This window comes from Prionailurus bengalensis, chromosome A1, assembly GCF_016509475.1.
Source record: "Prionailurus bengalensis isolate Pbe53 chromosome A1, Fcat_Pben_1.1_paternal_pri, whole genome shotgun sequence".
Classification (NCBI taxonomy): Eukaryota; Metazoa; Chordata; class Mammalia; order Carnivora; family Felidae; genus Prionailurus; species Prionailurus bengalensis.
This window is the reverse complement of record NC_057343.1, coordinates 22038631-22063721: the sequence shown is the minus strand read 5'-3', so window position 1 is coordinate 22063721 and position 25091 is coordinate 22038631. Positions and strand designations below refer to the sequence as shown.

General features: G+C 36.2%; 1 protein-coding gene across 7 annotated transcripts in view; it reads right to left on the bottom strand.

The window, feature by feature from the left end:
- The window catches only part of CAB39L (calcium binding protein 39 like), a 128569-nt gene that overhangs the window by 81064 nt on the left and 22414 nt on the right, over nt 1–25091 (bottom strand). For 2 of the 7 annotated variants that reach the window (XM_043578689.1, XM_043578706.1), the window contains one exon: nt 12455–12657. The exons of the other annotated variants lie outside the window; for them this stretch is intronic. The gene's annotated coding sequence lies outside the window, so the exon portion shown is untranslated. The remainder of the gene's footprint in view (nt 1–12454; nt 12658–25091) is intronic. 7 annotated transcript variants of the gene reach the window in all.

The following is a 25091-nucleotide window of genomic DNA, read 5'->3' as shown; positions in this document are numbered from 1 at the left end:
GGTGCCTGGATGGCTCTGTTGCTTGAGAGTCTGACGTCAGCTCAGGTCACAATCTCAAGGTCCATGAGTTCAAGCCCTGCACTGAGCTCACTGCTGTCAGCACAGAGCCTGTTTTGGATCCTCTGTTCCCCTCTCTCTACCCCTCCCCAGCTCATGCTCTCTTGCTCAAAAATAAATAAAACATTTAAAACAATTTTTTTAAATATTGATCAAACTAAAATGAGTTTCATCAAGTTTTACACCAAATTTAAATACATATAAGTATTTTAAGACATATTTTTAAAACTTTGCCTAATAGTTTTTACTCAAAGTTTAAAATTCTTTTCTACAATACAATGATTGGGAAAAAATCCCAATGGGAAAAGGAGTACTTTTAGAGAATAAGCTGATATTTAAAACTAGTTATTTTAACTGATGAGAGTGATGACAACAATGATAGATAAAATAAAAATGTAAAACAAAAGTGGGATTAGAATCTACATACTGTGGTAAAGCAATATTTAATGCTACTCCATGACAATCACAAAATTGCAATGTGAAACTATTTAGAATCTGTTCTTTATTTACTCTTCCATATTCAGTTGGCCATACTCACTAAAGAAATGAGGCCTACCACAGTGGAGGGTGAGGAGAGTGAGGAAAAGGAGTATTAATTCTTGTTTTTGAGAACATCTATTTACGTAGAGCAGAGAAAGCTAAATATGGCTGTCATTGCCCTACTTACACTAAAAATATAAGTATTAGGGAGAAAATTATAATTGAAAGCTTCAGTGAGGAGAGGCATATTCATGTACTTTATAGTTATTAACAAAAACATTTCAAACACTTCAGAAATATGATATAATAAATCAAAGTGTTCCATTAATTAACCACCTAGAGAAAAAAACTTTGGTATATATTCCTCCTGAAATTTTTTATACATATAGAAATAAACATATATATTTTTAATGTTTTTTTAACTTTATTTTTGACAGAGAGACAGAGCGTGAGCAGGGGAGGGGCAGAGAGAGAGATGGAAACACAGAATCTGAAGCAGGCTCCAGGATCTGAACTGTCAGCACAGAGCTTGACGCGGGGCTCGAACTCGTGAACCGCGAGACGATGACTTGAGATGAAGTCGGCTGCTTAACCGACTGAGCCACCCAGATGCCCTAAATATATATATATATATCTATATATATCTATATATGCATACATATATATATATACACTTTTTTAATATTTTAATGTTTATTTTTGAGAGAGAGAGGGAGAGAGATGGAGCATGAGTGGAGGAGGGGGCAGAGAGAGGGAGACCCAGAATCTGAAGCAGGTTCCAGGCTCTGAGCTGTCAGCACAGAGCCAGACTTGGGGCTTAAACTCACAAATCACGAGATCATGCCCTGAGCCAAAGTCAGATGCTCAACCAACTGAGCCACCCAGGCACCCCGTATATATATATGTATTTTAAACATTTATTTATTTTGAGAGAGGGCATGCTCACGTGAGTGGGGGAGGGGAGAGAGAGAGGGAGAGAGAGAATCCCAAGCAGACTCCATGCTGTTAGTTGTTGATCTCACGACTGTGAGAGCATGACCTGGGCTGAAATCAAGAGTCATACACTTAACTGACTGATCCACCCAGGCACCTCCAAAATAAATATATTTTAAGACAAAAATATAATAATATTAAACATTATTTTGTAACTTTTTCCCATTTTTTAAAATATCTTGAATATCATTCTATGAGTGTATGGTTAGTTCTATTACAATAACTTTTATCCAATATACTATTCTGTCAGCACAGAGCCTGAGGCAGGGCTCCAACTCACAAACCACGAGACCTTGACCTGAGCTGCAGTCGGATGCTTAACCGACTGAGCCACCCAGGTGCCCCATTTTCTTCTTAAATTACTATATCATTTATTCTACCAATACCCTATTGATGGACATTTGGGTTAATTCCATTTTTTCTAATATTTTTCTTACTAACAATGATGCAATTAATCAATGCAGGATATCATGCAAACGTGTACACACAAACATGCACATCAGTGGATAGCAGCATTCTAACTAGCTATTCCTATAGCAAAACCATGGTTATGGTCCTAAATCCCTAATCCCCCTAGATTCCTATTTCTGATTCTGATTCTCTAGCATTTCTGCCATTCTATGAGCTACTTTATATCCTTCCAATAAATTCCTTCAGTATGTGTTGTTTGTGATCAGGAATTCCAGTGAGATATGTATATGTTATGAAGTAGAAATCAAAGTGGTAAGTGTGGATTTTGATGATAAAACAGAAGACCTAAAAAAACAATTCTTGTTTTCAGAAGAGATGCTGTTTTCAGTCGGGTGCCTCAGCTTTTCGGTGTGGGGAAAGTCAGTGGGAAGGGAACTTGCCCACCCTCAAGGCAAGGATAAGTTTGAAAAGCAAGTTAAGAGATCCCAGGGAGCCTCTAAAGCGGATACTGAAAGTTGACAGAGGATTCAAAGATAAAGCATGTGAGGATCACACTGATTCTCAGTGGATGGTGTCAGGTGCAAAAAAGAATCAGAAGAATATTATATTATGCACCTTAATAAAATTCAAGAATAAAATTATAAAGATAGACTAGGTTTTTCTTTAGTAATCAGCCCTACACATAAATAAATGAAGGTAGCATATAATTTAAAAGCATATGTAGTGTGGAAGTAGGGTGGGTGCTGAAACAGTCATTACAGAGTTGGGCAGAGCAAGCAAATTGTTGCTTCCGACCTGAGTGATCTTGGGCACAGGATGTGATCCCTCTATAGGCTCTGTTCTCATCTGTAAATGCGATGATAATATCTCCCTCTTAGGATTATGAGGATTAAAAAGTAGAGCACCTTGCATAGGGCCTTGTATAAGTAAGGTACTCTATAATGTTTAGCTGCTATTATTACAAAAGGTTCTACGTCATAATGAATAAATTATTTCATGAAAGAGAAAGACATAGTTGAGATAGGATATTGTCTTAATAATTGAGACATAATAATAATTGAGACATAATTGAGGTATGATATTGTCTTAATTAAGTGCCCTAGGTATTTCTGGCTCTTTGACTCACACACTTTTTCTTTTAAAAAATGTACATTTATTCTTTGATTGTTAAATATTTAATGATAAAATACTTAGCATTATAAGTTGTTGTTTTTTTAGCTAAATGCATTTGTGTAATTGTTCTTTTTCCTCATGTGGTTCTTCTGCACTAAGGTAAAGATAATTGACTGTGGGAATTTCAACTAAATGCTTCCTGACATCAAAACAAAACACAAATTAGAATATGGTATCATATGACGTGATTTTTGTTCATTACTTATTGCTCTGCTCAGTTCTCCTTGTATTGAGCTAATTCTAATGAGAATTCTGGTAAAATTACAAATGTTTTCAGGACTCCCATGTTAACATGGTAGTTACCCAGCATTTCCTGATTTGCTGTGTCCCAACTTTTTATTTGCGTGTTGGTTTGTTCATTTATTCATTTACTTATTCATTCAACAATCAGTAAGTACTAAGCACGAGAATCTTGCTAAGTACTTAGGATAGAGCTATGCACAAGAAAAATACAATCTTTGCTCTTTAGAACTTACTATTAAATGGAGAAAATAAACATTTTAGGATCAATGAGATCATATAACAGAGGGAAAGAAAGACACAGAGTATAATGCCCCTCAATACAGTATTCCTTTCTTGAATTTGTTATTTTCATATGTTAGGTATATCTACTTACTATAACCACTATATATAAAATCAGTTTAATAATATTTTTAAATTTCATAGGATCATTATTCTTCAGTTCTGGGATCCATATCATGAGGGAAATCAAAACCTGTATCTCAAACTAAGCAGCCCCAGCCCCTGATCCTCCACAAATTAAGATGAAACTCTCCTAACTGCTCTGTTCTCTTCAGATCATAACCAGCCCCACCCCACCTCTAGACTGAACACCTTCCTGTATCGCCCTCAAACTCCTGGCTGCCCTTCCTACTCTGGGCAGCCACGCTGGTCACTTGCATGCATCACATCATTTACCCCACTGGTCATTTAACAAATGAGCCACCGACACTCAATACTACCTGCTAAACAAAACTTCATCTGGTCTGGGTTGGTAACTGATCCACTATGATTCAGAAATTATCACCCTTGTCTGTGTGTCATTTGTTCTATCTATAAAATGAGGGCATTCATTTTCAAAAATTTTAATGGTGAATTCAGTTAGTCATAACACCCTAACTCATATTTTTTCATTTCATTTATGAAGATATCGAAAAAAATTGCCAAATGCCTTGGGAAAGGCCAGATACATTGTATTTGTTTGTTAATACTAGTTTAATTATTTTATTTTACTTATTGCATCCCCATGACTTATTTGCTTTTTGTAACTGGAACTTTGTACTTTTTGACTGTCCCTCACCCATTTCATCCACTCCCACCCCCCCCCCCACCTTTGGCAACCACCAATATGTTCTCTACATTTATGAGCTCGTTTCTGTTTTGTTTTGTTTTGTTTTGTTTTTAGATTCCACTTACATAAGTACACTCATACAATATTTGTCTTTCTTCATCTGTCTTACTTTCCCAGCACAACGTCCTCAATGTCCATCCATATTGATCAATGGCAAGATTTCATTCGTTTTTGTGGGTGAATCATACTTACGTGTGAACTATATAGAGAGAGAGGGACAGGGACAGGGACAGGGGCAGGGAGGCACATTTTCTTTATCCATTCATCTATTGCTTGGCACTTAGGTTGTTTCCATTTCTTGGCCATTGTAAATAATGCTGCAATGAACATGGGGGTGCATATATCTTCTCACATTAGTATTTTCATTTTCTTCTGATAAATATCCAGAAGTGGAATTGCTGGATCATACGGTAGTTCTATTTTTAATCTTTTTGAGGAACTGCCATACTGTAAGAGAGGGCTCTTAAAGAAAGAGCATCATATTTTGAAATTAGACCGGTTATATACAGTGAGCTCTAGGTTGCTCACCACTGGTCCATATCCATTCTGTCTTTGACTCCTACTATCTATCCATCATGGCTAAAGACAAAGTGCTTCAGGTAGAGACAAAAGGAATGACAGAGTCCTGAAAATGGTGCCTTCTGGGGAGAAAGGGGTAGTAGTAATTTTTCCATAAAGTCCACCTCAGAGTTGTTAGAATATACATTATATTTCAGCAAAGCAGGAAGCAGGGACAGGAGAAGATGCCAGATTATATCCAACAGACTGACACTAGAGGAATGCCTCTTGAGCACTGAAAACTATGGAGGCCGCGCATACCAACATGCCCTCTAGCGTAGTGCTGATAGCGGGCCATGCAGCAAACAAACGTCTGTGGACTGACACTGGCCCTGTTGTACTTTTCCATTTTCAAGAGTGAGTAAACAGAATAAACAACAAATAATGTAGGGTCTATTTAAAAAAAAAAAAAAAAGAAAATGCAGCCCAAGAAAGGGGAGAAATGTCCTATGAGCTTAGGCAGGAAAGGTTGCCTCCAAAATCAGTTCTCTGTAGGAGACAGAACAAAGGTTAACTGGAAAAAAAAAAAAAGAGAGAGAGAGAGAGAGAAAAGGACTTCAGCTAAAACCCAGCCAAGATGAAAGATCAAAAACACACATCCATACACACACATACAGTCTAGTAATCCAAACCTGCACAGAGCAGAAACGACCCCATGGAAAATTGACTGAGGACAACTGAAAGGTACAAAATTAGTCAGTCTACATTTGTTCATTAAAAAAACACTTACTGAGCACCTATATATGTATATTACAGAGATGTGGAAAAGATAAAGTGTTATCCTACAAAAACAGGTATTACAACAATGGGGGGAGGTGGAGGAAGCCAACAAGAACAAAAAAAATCTAAAAAATGAAGCAGAGGCAAGAAAGATGTAATAGCTTCAGCAGACAAAAAAAAAAAAAAATCAAAACTTCTATTCCCCTAAAGAACTTCTCTAGTTGAGATTAATGATGACACCCCAAATTCAGTGTCTTGTGGCTTTTAAAAGAAACAAAATTTATGCTCTCAAAGCTCATTCCTATAAAATGACCTTAACAAAAACAAAGGATAAAAGTCAAGTTGCCTTTGAACTTCCGCAAAACTAAATGTCATAAGAACATAGACAAAAACCTACAGAGTTCTGAAAGTCTGTAACTTCTTAACTGAATCTCTAGCAAACATATTTGTGTGTGAACAGATTGTGTATGCTTACTAAAAATCGTATGAGATGAGACAGAATCAAACCCACAAGGGTTCAACAAAATAAATGTTAAAAATCAGAAATAATTCTTGAAAGGAAGCCTTGTTATTGTTGGTAGGACATGTGGGAGGGTAAGAATCTACAATTATAATTAATTCATACAGGAATAAAGATAAATAAGAATTCAAGTTAAAAAGGAAACCACCCCAAAAATCTCCAAGAAGAGAGAGATGGAAATAGCAACAATAGAAGCAGAAATAACTGAATCAGAAAAGTAAAAGAAAAAGAAAATCTCTGGTAGCTATTTGGTCCCTGTTTCTCCTGGTGATAGACCTGTCTGCTCTACTTCCCACCCCACCCTACCCAAAGGGCAGAACATGACCCAGGCGTGGCCAAAATATTCCTTCCACTGCCTTGGCTACAGCAGTTGGCTCACAAGTGGATTGTGACACCATTAAGCTAATCAAAATGCTTCAACAGCACTTTTCCCCTTAGATATCTTATTTATTTTTTTAAATAATTTTTTGAGTTTATTTTATTTATTTTGAGAGACAGAGAAAACACGGGAGCAGCAGAGAGAGATAGAAAGAGAGGGAGAGAGAAAGAATCCCAAGCAGGTTCCACACTTTCATGCAGGGCCCGATGCGGGGTTCAAACTCACAAACCATAAGATAATGAACTGAGCCAAAATCAAGAGTTGGAGGCTTAACCAACTGATTCACCCAGATGCCCCTTACCTTAGATATTTTAATTTAATTTGGTTTAGATAAAATATTTGGGGCATATATAAGAAGAAATAGAAAACAATGTAACCAGTTCCTGTATATTTACCACCCAGCTTAAAAAATACAAAACAACTTAAACGACCCCCTTGGTACATCTCCCTGATCCCATTCCCCTTCGGGTCACACTGATGGGAATATTACTTGGACAGTAATTTGGCAGTATGGATCTAGAACTCTTAAATGTTCACAACCTCTCATTTACTTCTGTTTCTGGAAATCTACGTTAGCAAGATAAACTAAGGGTTTTCTCTGAGACATTATTAAAAACATTTTAACATCTCTGAAATTGCGGTGTTTTTTACAACTGAGGAAACTTTACCCTATTTAGTAGGTTGTTTTCCTTCTTTTTTAATGGTATATAAAGTATATGACTTATAACCAATGGCTTCTTAGATTTGATGAAATGCAGTACATTGTATGGCTATGAAAATGTTTGCAAAGAATGTGAAATAAAATGGAAATGTTAAAAACAGCATTCCATATTATGGAACTGTTTAAAAGCAAACAAAACACAAATACACAAAACATACACATAGAAAAAATAATTTACAAAAGTTAATGGTGATGGTTTCTGGGTAGTCGGTTTATGTATGCTAAATTTTCTTTTTCCTTCAGAGTTTGGGTTTTTTTCCCAAACTTTGTTTAACAGGCCATGCAAATGCTCTTATAATGGAAACATCTTCTCGTAAATGATGTTTTTCAATAACTGAACAACTAACTGTGTTTTAAAGTTCAAACTGTGGAATATCTGGTCACCATGTCTTTTCAAAGCATTAGTCAAACAAATATGATTTCTGTTACTTTGGCTATGAAATTTTCATAAAGAGTAGAACTTGGCTCAGATTCTGGAGAGAAAGCCAAAAAAAATTACTCAGCTCTACTCCCAGAGAACTCAGGCCCTGTAGATTTTGTAGTAGATTTTGGCAGCATTCCCTTTTCTGATACATGGTAAAATGCTTCATATCCCTAACTTACATGTGAGTGTTGTTAAAGGTGGCCCCGAGTCAATCACTCGAGTGAGTCATCTGAACGTGTTCAGTGATATAAGTGGAGAGGAGTGTTTATAGGGGAATGAGAAGAGGAAGCTAGGAGAAAAGGTCATTTGGGACATTCAATTTCCTTGTTTTTTATTCCTTAAAATATTTAAAGGGGAATAAATGTCTATCTGTAGGGGCTAATGAGCATTTCCAGGCCTTTATGTTTAACCTCCAATTATACTGTTCAAAAATAGTTCAAAGGTTTCCCGTAAAAGTTTAAGGAAGTGAGAAATTCATCTCTGAAGCCAAGAAAAATCTCAAGATTTCCATAGATAAAAACATAAAAAGTAACCAAACTTCTAACTTAGTGGTTATATATCTTCCTAACTTCATGTACTAATTCTATTTTTAAATCATTTTATTTAATTTAAATTATTCACTGAAAGCAAGCCAACTCAAAAATGAGCCTTCTTTCCATTCACATGTTTATTTTATAATCAACAATGAGTGAGAGAGGAACATTTCCAAAATTCCTTCTTAGAGCTTGCTAATTTAAACTTAAGGCATAATTACCTTCTCTTAAACTAAAAAAAAAATAAAACAAACTTAGCCCCACATTAAAAAAAAAAAAAACCACAAAAGTTCAGTAATGAGCATTCTTTTATCTGTATTGCAAATAGAACTCACAGACATGATATGATCAAAGTGCATCTATGGCAGATAATTGGGCTAGTAAGATTCATTTTTTTTAATGTATATACATGAGTATATACATCTGTCAATATTCATTGAACTGTTCTCTTTAAATGGGTAAATTTGACTTAATGTATATTTAAAAAAATTTTAAGTATTCCCAATGGTTCTGCTGTATTTGTCGTATCCAAGTAGTCCCCTTTCCCCCCACTGACAAAGTCATAATTTAGAAGTGCCTTCACAGGGATAATAAATTACAAAGCATATCATTCTAGTTATGCATATTATGACACCAAATCCATTATAGAGCATATGATATATGTCAAAGTGTTTTCCAATCAATGGCTTCTTTAATGATTCTATTTTAAAATACATATGTTAAATGTAATTAGGCACTACAATTAAATTTTTCACTTGAAAACCTATAGAAATGAGTGAAACTGTAGGCAATAGAGTATAAATAAGGACTTTGATCATTCTTTTTCTCAGTTCAAAATGACTAAGAATGATTTTGTTTTTATAAGTTTTATTAACAGAGTTTAGGAGAGAGCTTTTCTAAAACTGGACAATTTACACAGAAATGGAAAACTTGTGAGAAGTTTCTTATGCATCCTCATTCATCTGGAAGCCTTGGTCAGACTTGCATCAGAATATAAACTCTTTTTTAAGAGAAACCCATGTCCTTGAGAACTGTTCCTTAATTCTAGTGTACTGTAACCAGTGAAATAATTTTAAAAACACAATTAGTACATGAAGGTAGGAAGACACACAACAGCTAATGTATTTGTTATTACAAATAATAACCTACTAGACTACTATTCCAGGAAAAACAACCAGTAACTTCATTCATTAGGTTTATACCGATGTTTCTGTTGACAGATCCAGGCATTTGTCAGAGCTAAAATTTTCTACATTTATTACTGATTAATGACTGTCAATGAATGAGAATATTATATTAGAATTTCATAATCTCAACTTATAGCAGAGGTCTGAAGCTAGGTCTGTATTCTCAAAAACTAGTACCTGTATTCAAAGCATCAGATCTCACTGAAATTCACAAATGGTTATTCTTTACAACAGAATTATCAAGGGAAACTCAAAATTGACTTTTTTTTAGTCTTTCCTGTAAGCACATACATATTATACATAACAATCATCAAGTTTTGGTTAGATATTGTTATTATTAAGACAAGGTTTATAGTTTTTGAAATAGAACATGAAAGTATTTCTTGATCAAATGGAAAAGTTGTTCTGCCACTGAAAGTCATCTAAGTGCAATCTACATTCACCGTGTTGTTTATTTCATTATATGTGTTTATTACATTGCCAACTTTTAGATTTCGTACTACAGCACTTTAGAGAAACTCTTAGGACCAGTGTCACTAAACTTAATTTAGATAGACCTAATTTGAGTTTTCCTAATAGGCCACATTTCTTCATGAGTCCTGGTACACTTATGCAAATACATAACGGTGACACCTTACCTTAGAATGTCCCATGTACTCGAGATACCAAGCTTGTAAACTGCCTCCCCCATCACCATCCCTACTCATTCAGGGCTGCCACTAAGTTATACCAACGTCTTCCCTTTTTCTCAGAATAGTTAGGCCTATTCTGTACTAATATTGCTTTGTGTCACACAATTCAATGATTCTTATCAGGCCATATCTTTCTCATAATGAAAACCATGCTCCCCTAAACCCCTTTCCTTTTTTGGGTATCTTGGAAAAATTCATCAGTTCCATTTCTGTGAACCAAAGAAAAAGTTTAGGCCTCATCTAGTAACTATTTATTAGGTATCTACTTATGTGCCACTGAGCTAGACTCTAGAAATGGGTGATAAGGGTAAAAGCAATGGCTAGAAATATGCCTATGGCAAGGGAAACAAAAATCACTAATCTTAACATGGGATAAGGTCTCATAAAGGGAATGCAATCAACCATGGAAGCTCTCAAAAGTACCTAGAAATCCTATTTATAAGCATCTTTCCCAAAACCCATTCATCTCATTAAATATGCTTTTCTTCAAGCATTAATATCTAAGATAAATAAAAATAATGTCTTATTCAATAGAATTGTTTTTACATTTAGTTTCATTACTAGACTTGCTTTTCTAGTATTTTTCAGGGTGGCAATGGTTTTTCTATACTGTGACTGTAATATGTTCTCAGGTTATAATAAAAGTCAATCATTTATTGAATTATTTTCCAGGGAAGATGGGTCCCAAATTCCCAACAACCCATTCACAATAAACTTCTGAAGTACAAAATATTTGTAAACTGAGAATGACTTAATCTTTATTGTTATATTTACATTCCTATGGGCTTAAGAAATGGTGCCACCACCACCACCACCACCAAGGTAATACCAGTGACTTACTAGCTTAAAATAAAAAATTATTCTGACAATTGTGAAGCTGTATGCAAACCTTCCACCGGTCTAAGAAGGACCAAGTATGGGAACTTCAGTAAAGAAGAAAAGTTGGTTTGTGATATTATCTTTATTTTATTTACTTTTGACTTTAAGTGCAAGATACTGGTCCAGAAAAGGTTTCCAAAGATCAGCTGAGTTTCTTCTTATACATAGGTCAAAGGCATTAAAAAAAAAAAAAGAAAGAAAGAAAGAAACCACAAAACAAAACCTGTTCTACAGGCTTCTGCACACATAGAGGAAATGCACCACTTTATATATTATGTCTAGGGTATAAACCCTTTTGATATGTTTACTGACACTCTATTGAAGTTTTCATTTCAGCTAAGTTGTTCTGCCTTAAAGGACTCACTTGAATCACTAAGGACATATTTTTTGATGCTGGCAGAGGAAATTAGAAACTTTGCCTAGAATGGTGCACCTCTATGCAATGACTCACTTTAGCAGCTAACAATGTATATTTCCTTCCTCCCACAGAAGAATGATTACGTGTCTTCCACTGATGCCTTTAAAAAGACATATAAAAAATGAGTATACAATCTCCTATGTTAAGGTTGTACAATTAAAGTTTTTCTTGGAATGTGAATACATCTTTTATGAGTTTATTTTTCTTTTTTCTGCTGTATTGCTTGTATACATATATGCATTTGGCTATAACAGTTCTTCAGCAGAACAAAAATATTATGTGAGAGCTTGGTATCAGCTATAAGAAAATAACTGTTTTAATCCTTAATTTGAAATCCATGTGCATCCATTTTGTATCAAATGGTAAATTTGATATGTACGTTGTCTAATTTTTACATTCATTACAGAATTTGGGGAAAAAATCATGTGTCACTTATTGGATCTAACAGAAGCATTCAATATTTAAATTATATGTCCTTGTAAATAATGGTATCATTAACACTTCCACTGGGATTATGAGAGAAGGGTGTAATTTATAATAATTGAAGATACCAAACATCACATTGATAATTTCAAATTTAGTGACAATACACAGAAAGAGGTAACTCCTGAATTTTTATGCAGTTGAAAAAGAAACATGAAAAGTAGTATACTGCCACTATTTTATTTTTGGTAACCCTCTGTAAATAAAAACCCATTTCCAAAATAAGATATTCCATGGACACAGAATAGTTGGTAATGGTTCAAGTGCCTTAGGCAACAGAGAAGTATTGTTTTGTAGTTGCTGTTTTTTTAAACCTCTCCTAGTAACAGCAGTTCATCATGCACAAAGAAATAAGGTAACAACACAATTTAAAATGAATGTATAAGCAGTAACTGTAAAACCTTTACTAAAACTAAAGTTTACCATATTAATTCCATTTCTATGAACTAGTATAGATAACCTGGCTGATACTCACCAAATGTTACAGAAATGTCCAGGCTTGTCTAAGCAACAAAAAGTAGACACATGGTGGTGAGGTGCTGAAGACAGCTCTCTCTTGGGCTCAAAGCACTTTACATGAAGTAGCTTTATCTTCCATTTAATAGAGGGTGCCTCCTATTACCAAAGCGTTGCAGAGAAAAGAGTTTCCACAATCCCGTCTTGACTTTCTCTCTCTCTCTTTGAAGAGTAACAGTTACCACCGGAAAACGTTAGCAGAAAATGATCACTTGAACACTCACACAGGGCAGCTGTAAATTTCCACTCTCTTTGCTTGCTCTCAGATTCCAAGCCTCGCTTGTCTCTTAATCTGTCACAGGCAGTTCTGTTTCTGGTCAGACCAGCTTGCTTCTGCTTTCTCCTCTCCCTTTCAAATGCACTCTTTTAGATACATACCACACAGTAACAGCTCCCTCTTTTTCTTCCTCCCTCCCAACTGTGCGTCACAAGAATGTGTGTAAAGCAATTAAAGCTGAGGCAAATTTAAATCTTGCTCCCTCCTCCCAAAACAGTCTAGGGATAAACAAAATATTTTTCTCATCCCATCTTTTCCCTTTAAAGTCCTATAGTCGTTCATGTATGGGGTTCTGTCCACAGATTAAACTGGCCTGACAATGCTGTTTAAAAATGTTTCTAACAAAGGTGTGTTGACAGTGATAATAACAGATTCATCTGTTAATATGTTAGCTTCTCAGGGAAGATGCTGATTCCTAATCATAATAAAAATGTAGCAAGGAAATACTCAAGTATTATGAATTTAATCTTCAGATTTTAAAAAGCAAGAAAGATTTTAGAATTAGTATTCATAATTTAATTTTAAGTGTAATTTTGTGGAAGTTTACTGTATTTTAAAATATGGCATATTTTGAAACTTAGAAACAACATTTGTAGTTACAAAAGGGAAAATTACAAAGAACACAGAAACATATAGACCCTGAAAATATTAAGTAGAACAGCTTATACTACTTATGCGTAAACCAAATACAATTACTTTGTTTAGAAGCCCCCGTCCCTCCACATATACATACACAAACACTGCTCAGGATGATTAATATCTCTTCAATGAGAATTTATAAGGCTAAAGACTATTATAATACCACTTTTTCATTATTACACATGTAGATTTATAAGGTAAAATACCTTAAAATTATGGATCTCTCTGCAAAAATTGAGAATGAAGAATTAAGTAGAAAACTGAGTGGAATGGCTGGTGACAGGCTTACACAACATTTGTAGGATTCTTTGGAATTAAAGAGGCAATGTACTCAGCTTGGAATACATGCTGGCCTTGAGAGAATGCCAGTCAGGGAGTCAGGGCCTGCTTTGGAGTTTTCTCTTCTAGTTCCTCAGTCCCAAAGACTTTCAGGTTCTGTCTCCCAGTTTATATTTCCAATCAAAATTCTCGGGCTCCTCTTCTTTTTTTATTTTATTTTTATTTTATTTTTAATGTTTATTTATTTTGGTGGGGGAGGGTGGGGCAGAGAGAGAGGGAGACACAGAATCAGAAACAGGTTGTGCTGAGAACTCAGAGCCTCACACGGGGCTCAAACTCACAAACCATGAAATCATGACCTGAGCTGAAGTCGGGTTGAACACTCAACCGACTGAGACACCCAGGTACCCCTAGAACTCCTCTTCTGATGACAGACCTCTCAATTACAGAACTGACAATAGTCAGTAGACCTACTGTATTTTAATCTTAGTCTCTGCAGAACTAAAGCATCCCTAAGAATATGAGCTTAAATAAAGTGCAAAGCAAAAATCTACAGGGACACTTGGGTGCCTCGGTCACTTAAGCATCCAACTCGATTTTAGCTCAGGTCATGATCTCACGGTTCTTCGGATTAAGCCCCATGGCAGTCTCTGCACTGAGAGTGTGGAGCATGCTTGGGATTCTTGCTCTCCCCATCTCTCTACCCCTCCCCCTGCCAAAAATAAATAAATAAACATTTTTTAAAAATTATTAAAAAATTTTTTAAATCTGTAAATAGATTAAATTGTTTATTACCCTTAAGAAAAAAGCAAATAAAGCTTGGCTTTATTTCTTAATCTATATATCATATGTTTAATAAATATACCCTAATATACATATATTTGTATTCTAAAATATGTATTTCTTAAGGTGGTTCATTTAAAGTAGACTTTTAAACTTAAATATATTATAATGTAATTTGGTTCTTAACACCTAAGAAATAGGCACCAAAGATGACTAGAAATTAGTCTGTCAATTATTCCTTTAATTTGTAGTTTTGTAAAACATAGAGTTTTATTCCCTACTTTTAAAAAATGTTAAATGGAGGGGTGCCTGCGTGGCTCAGTCATTTGAGTGTCCAACTCTTAATTTCAGTTGAGGTCATGATCCCAGGGTCTTGGGATCGAGCCCTGTGTCAGCCTCCATGCTGAGCACAGTACCTGCTTAAGATTCTCTCTCTCTCCCCCACTTGCACTCTCTCTCTAAAAAATAAAAATAAATAAAGTGTTAAATGGATATTATCACTAAAGGGTATTAAGTGCCTTGTATCTTCCTGAGTCCAAGATTATACTCAAAAAGTTCTGGTATACCTGAAGATATTCAGAATTTGTAAGGATGGTGCTTAGAATAACTACAAGGTAAAATTTTTTTAGGTCATTTTAGCACTGAGAGACATTATATCAATCTATGATTCTAAGGCACAAAATAAAGACAAGGTATTTAAAGTATATAGTAAGACTGACTACATATGATTATATATGTGTTTACATTTGATTCCTACCAAACACCATTTTTTAAAATGCACACAAAGAAATCACAAAAAGTGGCCATATATTAAGTCACAAAAAAAGGCAATAAATTTCCGAAGGAAAAATGGTACAACTTCATTCTCTGAAAACAAGATGATAAAAGTAAGTTATTTAAAAAAATTTTAACAGATAAGCAAATATTCTTTAACTAATCCTATTAATACTTGAAAAAAATTTTAAGTACATTCTTCTAGGTTGCCTGGGTGACTCAATAGGTTAAGTGTCTGACTTGGACTCAGATCATGATCTCGTGGTTCATGAGTTTGAACCCTGCATCAGGCTCCATGCTGATAGCTCAGAGCCTGGAGCCTGCTTCAGATTCTGTGTCTCCCTCTCTCTCTGTCCCTCTCCTGATTGCACTCTGTCTCTCTCTCTCTCTCTCTCAAAAATAAATGTTTAAAAATTTTTTCTTAAAGTACAGTCTTCTAAAAATTATTTGAACAGAGTAATTAAAAAGTACAATTACAGTGACTTTTGTTTCAGGATATGATGAAGTAACAGGGACTGAATTTACTCTTGTCTTACATAACTTAAAAACTGGGCAAAATATATAAACCAATGGTTTTTAGACACTGGACACCAGGCAGCTCAGCCCAGTAATCCCTGAGAGAAGGGAAACAAACAAGGTAATAGCCCCAGGCAGCAGAACAGGAAGGGGAACCCAAACAGAGCATGGCAGTCTCCCTGAGTTAAAGAGACAAGGGTTGAGAATTCAAGAAGGCCAATGTGCCTAAAATCACAGGGCAGAATACCAGAGAGGAGAGAGTTGCAAAGACAGTCCCAGAGATCTGCAGAGGATTCTCTTCAGATCTTCATCTGAGAACTGATTAGCACGTCTGTGAGAAAACTCTCCAAGGCCAAGAGATGAACCAATGGAAAGAATCAGGCTGAAGAATTCCCAGTATTCACACAGGGCTGGAAATAGTTCCTGTTCCCAACAGCCAGAATGAAGAAATCTCATAATATATGGAAAGTTGGGTTGAATATTCTGAAGGATACTGCCTTGGCAGTGAGACCAAATTTGCTCTAGATTAAAAGTTGTTCTGGTGCTTCCTTATAGAGCTTACAAGTAGGTAAGTTCTGAAAGGTTAAAATTCTTTCCAAATAAATTAACTGCATCCTAGAGTAGATTCAAAATATTTAAGGGAATTTTTAGACATGTAAAGCACACAGCATACAATTTATGTCTGGCACCCAGTCAAAAATTACTAGGCATGCAAAAAACCAGGAAAATACAATACGACTTTAAAATCTTAAGTAATAATTAAGGTACTACTATGAGTTAAGGTAATAATAGCAAATTTATTTGTTGAAAAGACTTTCTGTCCTTTTTAACAAGGTATAGAGTGATCATTTGTAACATGCATGCAGTAATATACAGTTCTCCACTAACACTTTCTGCAAGAATTTGTCTTCACTGATGACCCTAACCTAAATCAATCATTTCATCAGGGGTTGAAAACTGGTCATTTAAAAAATTCTATTCTTCTTTCTGCTATATTGGCTGGCACTGTTTTGTAGGAAAGAGCTTCTCCTCAACTATATTTCTAATTGAAAAAGAATGATAATGGCTTAATTCTCTTCCTTTAATTACCAATTCTGAGAGTAAAAAGCTGGTAACCTTCACTTCCAATGGTTGCAAATAAAAGATTGTTTTTGGTGAGGTAAGTCTTTCTCTTCTTTTGAATATCATTCAAAATCGTTCATAAATCTTGGGGCGCCTGGGTGGCGCAGTCGGTTAAGCATCCGACTTCAGCCAGGTCACGATCTTGCGGTCTGTTGAGTTCGAGCCCCGCGTCAGGCTCTGGGCTGATGGCTCAGGGCCTGGAGCCTGTTTCCGATTCTGTGTCTCCCTCTCTCTCTGCCCCTCCCCCGTTCATGCTCTGTCTCTCTCTGTCCCCAAAATAAATAAATGTTGAAAAAAAAAATCGTTCATAAATCTTTATATATTCAGTGCTTCAATAAATGCATTAGTTTTTTTGATGCCATCCTTCTAGCTTGGTTTCCCAAAAAAGAAGAGTCTGAAGAAAAAGCCTTATGTAATATTAGTTTTAAAAGTAATCCAATCACAATAAGCAGGAGTGAGGGACAAGAGGAATAAAATAAAGGAGGGAGAGCCAATTATGACAATATGCATTATCAAGCTGGCCACCTATTTAATTTGTCAGACTGAACCTCTTAAGAGCCATATAAGCACATTTCAGGACCACCGCTAAGGTATGAGGAGAAAAGAGAAAGAATAAAATTTATTCACTGGCTTCATTTTCCATTGATTAAAGAAAGGCTTTCCCAAAAGAGCATTAACTGCCATACACTTGAGTTTAACTCCTCTGTACCTCCAGGGTGCACATGTGTGAGTCTTCCCTGTGGACACTGCAAAAAGCCAGGGGCTTGCAGAACAGCAGGAAATAGAGCCATGTATGGTTCCACCTACACTAGAGTTTGCACAGAGCTGAACTGAGACCAGTGAACCCTAGGGGATATGCAATGATATAGAAGAGGTATTTATAATAAGTGTGCAAATTTCCCCAAATATGTCCAGTGGAAGCCACTTCAAGATACTTCCTGCATACTTTTGATACAATTCCATTACTCCTCAAATTTTTATTGCTTTCTAGTTCACCAGAATGTCCCAGCCTCACTTTGTATTTACTCTGTCACAGATCTGGAATGAGCCATTTCTCCAGGGAGCTCCAGTGTTTTTAGTGAAGTTTGGGTAGCAGGCATACTTGTTGCTACCGGGATGTCACTGCTTCTAGATCCTTCAGTGATCAAAGTTAGGAAATACGTTTAAAAAAATATCATTAGTTTATATCTAACATTACAGAGTTTCAACTCTACTTTTTAAATTTTATATTTGTCTTCTCTTACATAAAAATCTTAGTTCAAAACACATTAACATAATGATGTGGTTATCTTTCAATATACCTAACATAGATTCAAAATAACATTATCAAATTTCTAACAATAAAACTAATAAGTGAAGTTTAAATAATTCTTTGCAGGAGCACCTGAGTGGCTCAATAGGTTAAGCGTCCAACACTTGTTTTCAGCTCAGGTCATGATCTCACAGTGGTTTGTGAGTTTGAGTTCAGTGTTGGGCTCCACATGGATCCTACTTGAGATTCTCTCTCTCCCTTGCTCTCTGCCCCTCCCCTGCTCATTCTTTTCTCTCTCTCTCTCCCTCTCTCTCCCCCAAAATAAATAAACTTTAAAAAATAAAAAATCAATTTTTCTCAGTTAGCTTCTTTTTAATTTCTTATGTTTACTTATTGAGAGAGACAGAGAGAGAGAGAGAGAGCAAGCTGGGGAGGAGGAGAGAGAGAGGGGGAGAGAGAATCCCAAGCAGACTCTACACTGACAGTGCAGAGCCTGATGCAGGGCTCAATCTCAAGAACTGTGAGATGATGACCTGAGCTGAAATCAAGAGTTAGATGCTTAACCAACTGAGCCACCCAGGTGTCCTTCAAGTTAACTTATAATTTAACTTGTAATGTACTTTTAAGCATATACAACTACCATTATATTAGAGAGTTCCAATGTCCAAACGTTGGATTAGTTTACCTGATACAAAATCAAAACTTCTATTTTACATTGTTAATTCACAATTGAAAAAAATTCCATAGAATGAGATTTTCATTGTTTATTATTAGATAGAGACTTTAACAACCTATAAATAATGTAGTGCCATGGAGTTGTATCAGCTATTGAGAAAAGCAGAGAGGAAAAGTTAAAAATGCAAATGATACATATAGATCAAGTTACGGTCAAATGACATCATGGTTCACAAAATAAGCAATGATTCTACAGCAATTCAAATACAAAAACATGGTGGGAAAAGTTATTACTATATGTGGTAGTGTAACTATGCAGAATTCCAATACCTCCTCTACCTTAGTAGTCACATTCACATTATTGAGTATTGTAAGACTTAGATTCCATCTTTGATATCTACTTCACTAGCCATAAGTCTTATAACTAGTTACAGAATTTTTAAAGGCACAATATTAAATTGATTAGTTCATCAAAATAACACACTGGTGGTTAAAAAAGTGTTTACTGTCAGGGTGCCTGACTGGCTCAGTTGGTTGAGTGTCTGACTTCAGCTCAGGTCATGATCTCGCAGTTTGTGGGTTCGAGCCTTGCATCAGGCTCTGTGCTGACAGCTCGGAGACTGGAGCCTGCTTCAGATTCTGTGTCTCCCTCTCTCTCGGCCCCTCCCCTGATCATGCTCTGTCTCTCTCTCTCTCTCAAAAATAAATAAACATTTTAAAAAAGTGTTTACTGTCAGCAGTAACAATAATTGACACAAAAACTGATTTGTCATGTTAAAAAAAAATCAAGACTCTAACATGTAAAATACAAAACACACAAATACATATTTTTATGATTGTTTTATTGGCAATTTAGTGCTATTTATTGAACTAAATTATTGTTAATTTTGCCTTATTGGTTTCAGGGTTGTTTATGTTTAATGAGTACATTTATTTTTATTTACATATAAAAACTGGAGGAGAAAGTTAACTAAAACAATTGGACTGCAAGTGACAGACCCAATGCAAATAAGTTCAGCAAAAAGGGAAATTAAGGATCATGTAGCCACAAGCCTAGGATTAGAGCAGTGGTTCTCAACTGGGGAAGCATCTAGTGGGGAGAGGCTAGAGAAGCTATTGAACATCCTAAAATCAGAGAATATCCTCTCCCCCAACAAAGAGTTATCCAGCCCAAAATGTCAACAGTACCAAGGTTGAGAGACCCTGGATTAAAGCTAACTTCTGCCAAAGCTTAAACAAGGTCACCGGAGCTCTTTCTCTCTCTTTTTGCATTGCTTTTTTTTGTGTGGCCTTCATTCATAGTTGGCCTCTCCCTACCTGGTAGAACAGATTACAAGGCCTTGGCCCCCACAATCTCAAAAGAAGAGGTCTCTGGTCCTGATCCTCTCTTTCAAAAGCCATATCAAACCTGAAAAATGATTTTGGTCCTGCTAGTTCAGGTAACCAATTGTTAATAACCGCATGCGTAAGAACAGGGCCCACTTATTAACCAGCTTGGCTGCTGAATGTGTTAGCATTAGTGCCAAGAGATTGACAGGCCTGTGAGGTAGGAAAAGGTGAATTATGAGGCTCACTATGAAAGAGCAACTTCAAGTCAAGAGTCAAGTGAAATGTTGGGTGAGATTATCTACAGTAAGATTGAACTTCAAAGCATTATGTAGCTGGATTCACTCAGTTACATTTATGTGTTACATAAAACCATTCCATAAAGAAGTTCCAACTGGTTGCCCAGCATCCACACCTACCCTTTTCCTACATCTATACTTTCAACAATGGCCCCGCCTAACATTAGGCAAGGTTTCCACACGTGACGAACAGTGCACTCACTCTTACTCAAACTTGTTTACTGCCTCCAGCTCCAATATCTGTTGATTATATGCTCAATCAAGTTTGAAGCTGCTCCTTATGGTCTATCATCCTATGGCTCACCCCCACACCAAGACATCTAATAATAAACAAGGCAAAGTAAAAAAAAAAAAAAAAAAAAAGGACACCAGCAATAAACACTCCTACATGAAAAAAGGGAGATAAAAAATCAATCCATCAATCCATAATATATATGATATTTGGTTGGACAGGAAGAGCAAGCTTCCCTGTCTGGGAAAGGAAATGAGTTCCATAGTTACCAAATTGTTTGCCCCCTGATTCTAGTCTCTAATCTCTGGGAGATCTCCCCTACCAGCCATCCCCCAAAATCACACTGAGAAGGTCACTGTGGATGGCTCCTGACTGGGAGGTTTCCTGCTGAAGCAGTCCACTTGTTTCGGAATCACATTCAGTAGTCTGGGAGTTTCCAGGGGATGGGAAATCACAAGCCTTTACTTCTCAGACTTAAATATCTTTGACAATACAACTCTCTTAGATTGTCTTTGGCTTTGTGTTTTCTACTAATCGAAGTCAGAAATCGCTGAATCTGAACTTGCTGCTGTGATTTTTGTCTCTACTGGCTTCACTGCTCTGTCCATTACTCCAGCCCCCAGGTTACACTGTTTCTTCCAACTCGGTGAGGGTAAACCTGCCCCCTTACACCCAGGATGCATCCCAACAGATCATGTTGTATTCTGGGGTTGACTGTTAGCTTTGCCCAAGGGCGAAGAGATGCTTGGGTCCTCAGGCTTCTCCTATGTTCTGAACACATCTTTTCTTTCTCATCATATCTTTCATATTTTCTAACCATATCTTCTCCTAGGTTCTTTCATATGTTTCTCACACTTTCTGCCTCCCTGCTTTTGCCCATACTCATTTAGCTCAGGGCTGTGATCACACTGAAGAGGCAAATAGCAAGGTACAGTGAGGCTGGAACTCAATATTCAAAAACTTCATCACAGACAATTTTTTTTTTTTAAGAAAAGGTAGGAACCTAATAAAAACAGCATGGTCTTACATGCTAAATGGTTTAAAAGTACATAAATAATAATAACATAAACATAAATAATAAATATGGCACTTTACTTTGAAAAAGACCTGGCATTTGCTTACGAAGGTAGGTGTTAAAGAGTTGTAGTTTGTGAGTTATTTTGAAATAGTGGTAATAGGGTTATCTGAAATCAGTTGGAAAGTTTTAATACCAAATGTACATGGATGTGACTCATAATATGTGCTACACTGAGATTGCTGGTTGGTATTTGAAGTGTGTGCATGTTGGAGCACCTGGGTGACTCCGTTGATTAAGTGTCTGACTTCGGCTCAAGTCATGGAATCACGGTTTGTGAGTTCGAGCCCCATATTGGGCTCTGTGCTGACAGCTCAGAGCCTGGAGCCTGCTTTGGATTCTGTGTCTCCCTCTCTGTCTGCCTCTCCCCTGCTTGTGTTCTTTCTCTCTCTATCTCTCTCAAAAATAAACATTAAAAAAATTGAAGTGTGTGCATGTATACATTTTGTGTATTTCTATGTGGCTTGGTTCAGCAAGGTGGTTTGTGCATTCCCATAGTGCTTCTCTGAAATGAAACTACCCAAAAGTAAACAAGGAAAGTGTATTATGCTCACACTGTTCCCTAATATATCAATCAATCATGTTGGAACATATCTGTTTCAAAACAAGTGGTATAGCAGAAATGACTATTACATTTACCATTATAAAATATATGTATGTATACATACATATGTGTTCGAGTAGGCTAAACATTGTAGACCTATTATTGCAATTTTGCTAATTTGAGTAACTACAGATCTTTGGCTGTTTTAGTGGCATTTACCTCTCTCTTATTCTCACTTCTTTTCTTTACTTCTCATTCATGTTTTTGTTTGTTTTTCTCTATTCCTAAAGACCACAGTGTAAATCCAGAATATCACAGCTATATACATCTTTAGGCAACCCAGAAATAACATTTAATTTATTTTTTGATAGCCGTTAGCCTTAAAAGCCAATAAAGTCTTGAGAACCATAGATTCTACCCAAGAACCAAGATTCTACCTTGAGAACCATAGGTTCTACCCAAGAAACATAGATTTCTCTAGTTCTTCCTTCTCATAATTTCCATTTCAAACATTATTAACACTGAGGCTTTGGAAGTTGCTTAAAGATATTCAAATTGCTTTCATAAAAGCAGAATATAGAAGAAATGTTATAGGAGAAATAATTTAGAGGTATCCAAGTTGCACAGAAATAAAATTTAACTGACAGAATTAAAAACACATTTCCTGTTGTGCACTTGAAACTAATATAACCCTGTATGTCAACCATACTTCAAAAATAAAGAATTAAAAAAAAAACACACACATTTCCAGCTGTCCACTAATTGCTAATCCTTGGCCAAATCTGGAAATCTTTAAAAGGTCTCATGACTAACTTGAACAAGATAACAAAGCTCAATTATTCTGGTTTTTCTCTTACTCTATTCTGCTTCCCATCTCCTTTTTTTGTGTGTGTGTTTCAGGAGGGAGGAAGGTGAATAACAAAAATTAGGCGACATTCTTACCCCTATTGGCTGTATTTCCAAAACACCAGAGCAGACTTTCAAACTGAGAAAAGTCAGGGTTTTTCTCTTTCCAGCACTACTCTGGCCCCCTGCTGGTTCCGAGCTGCAGTGGCAGCTGCAATATTCAGCCCCAGCATTAAGATCTCCTATGCCAGTCCAAGGAATGACTGATTGCTTTGCTTCCCTAACGCTAAGATAGTATAATGTACAGCTAAACATATTTAGCAATAAACAGACACAGATATATAGCCTCTGAAGGCCTGTATGTGATAAGCTGTTCTGAATATTCTTCAGATATCAAGCGGCTAGTTTCATAGGCTGTAGTCTCTGGTATTAGGCAGACCTAGATTTGAATGAAAACTGACTGTATATAAGTAACATAACTTTATTTTTTTTTAATGTTTTTTTTTTTCAACGTTTATTTATTTTTGGGACAGAGAGAGACAGAGCATGAACGGGGGAGGGGCAGAGAGAGAGGGAGACACAGAATCAGAAACAAGGTCCAGGCTCTGAGCCATCAGCCCAGAGCCCGACGCGGGGCTCGAACTCACAGACCGCGAGATCGTGACCTGGCTGAAGTCGGACGCTTAACCGACTGCGCCACCCAGGCGCCCCTAAGTAACATAACTTTAAATCAGAGATGATAATACAGTGCCAGGACTGGCTGTGAGGATCAAGTAAAATAATATGCACATGGGCCTAGCAATCAGTTAAGAGCCAAATGTTAGACATTTCTCCACTCATAAAATAAAAAACAAACTCTAGCACATATTAAAAGTATATCAGTCCACTTATTGCCCTGTCACTACTCTGGAATGATGCAGATCCACTGGAAGATTCACAAGCAGTGTGTAATCAACTTCCTTTATTAAACAATTAAAACAATTAAACAAAGGGCTATACTGGGTGCTCCAGAGATACACATACCCACATGCCAATAAGCCAGTAACTATGCGTTTAAGGACTTTTTAAATTGCCTTATATACCATCCAGAACAAAATAACTCCAAAAGAATTCTGGATGAAACATTTTAAAATAGCATGGGATAGGGATACTACAGAAACCCTGGATTTTAGCCTCGCTTCATCATTTGCTTGCCTTGTGCCCAAGTGAATTAAGCTTTGTTCTATATATTTAAGTAGGAACACTCCATCTCAGAGGATTATGCACACATAAGTAAATGACTAGAGACAAATTAGTAAACTAGAAAACTAGTAAAATGGAATGAGTTTAAAGAATATTTTTTTTCTAAGACTCAACCCTCAAATCAACTAGAAAAACTTCCAGAAGCCACTATCATTAGCCCCACCACAACAGAGCTAAAGAAACAACGCAAAAAATGTCTACCTCATATCAGATTACCCTAACGAAAAGGTAGACTTGAAGTGGGGGCAAGGGAAGTGGGACTATTAGCCAAATGATGTCAGTAAAAAGTTACAAGCAAGTTCAAACGTTATGGAAGTGTGAATTTGAAAATAATAGTAAATTATCAAGGAGATGCTCTATAATAATGCTTTTGTCTAAATGAATAAATAAACTAAAAAAATGTATAGGATTCATTCATCCAGCCATCTGAAGGCAATCTGCTCTATGGGTATACAGGTTGGAATAAGGAATTTATATTCTAATTGGGGATATAAGACATGTACCAAAAATACAGTGTAAGGCAAAAAGTTATGAATCACAAAGGAAAAGACCAATGAAATACCATAAAAATTCAGAAGAACAAAAAAATATGTATATCTTGAGGAATCAGAGAATGTTTCACAGAGACGGTAGCCCTGGAACTCAGTCTTGAATGATGGGTATGATTTGGTTTAGGAAGTGCAAAATGTAAATAACAAAGAAGTTAGTTTATCAG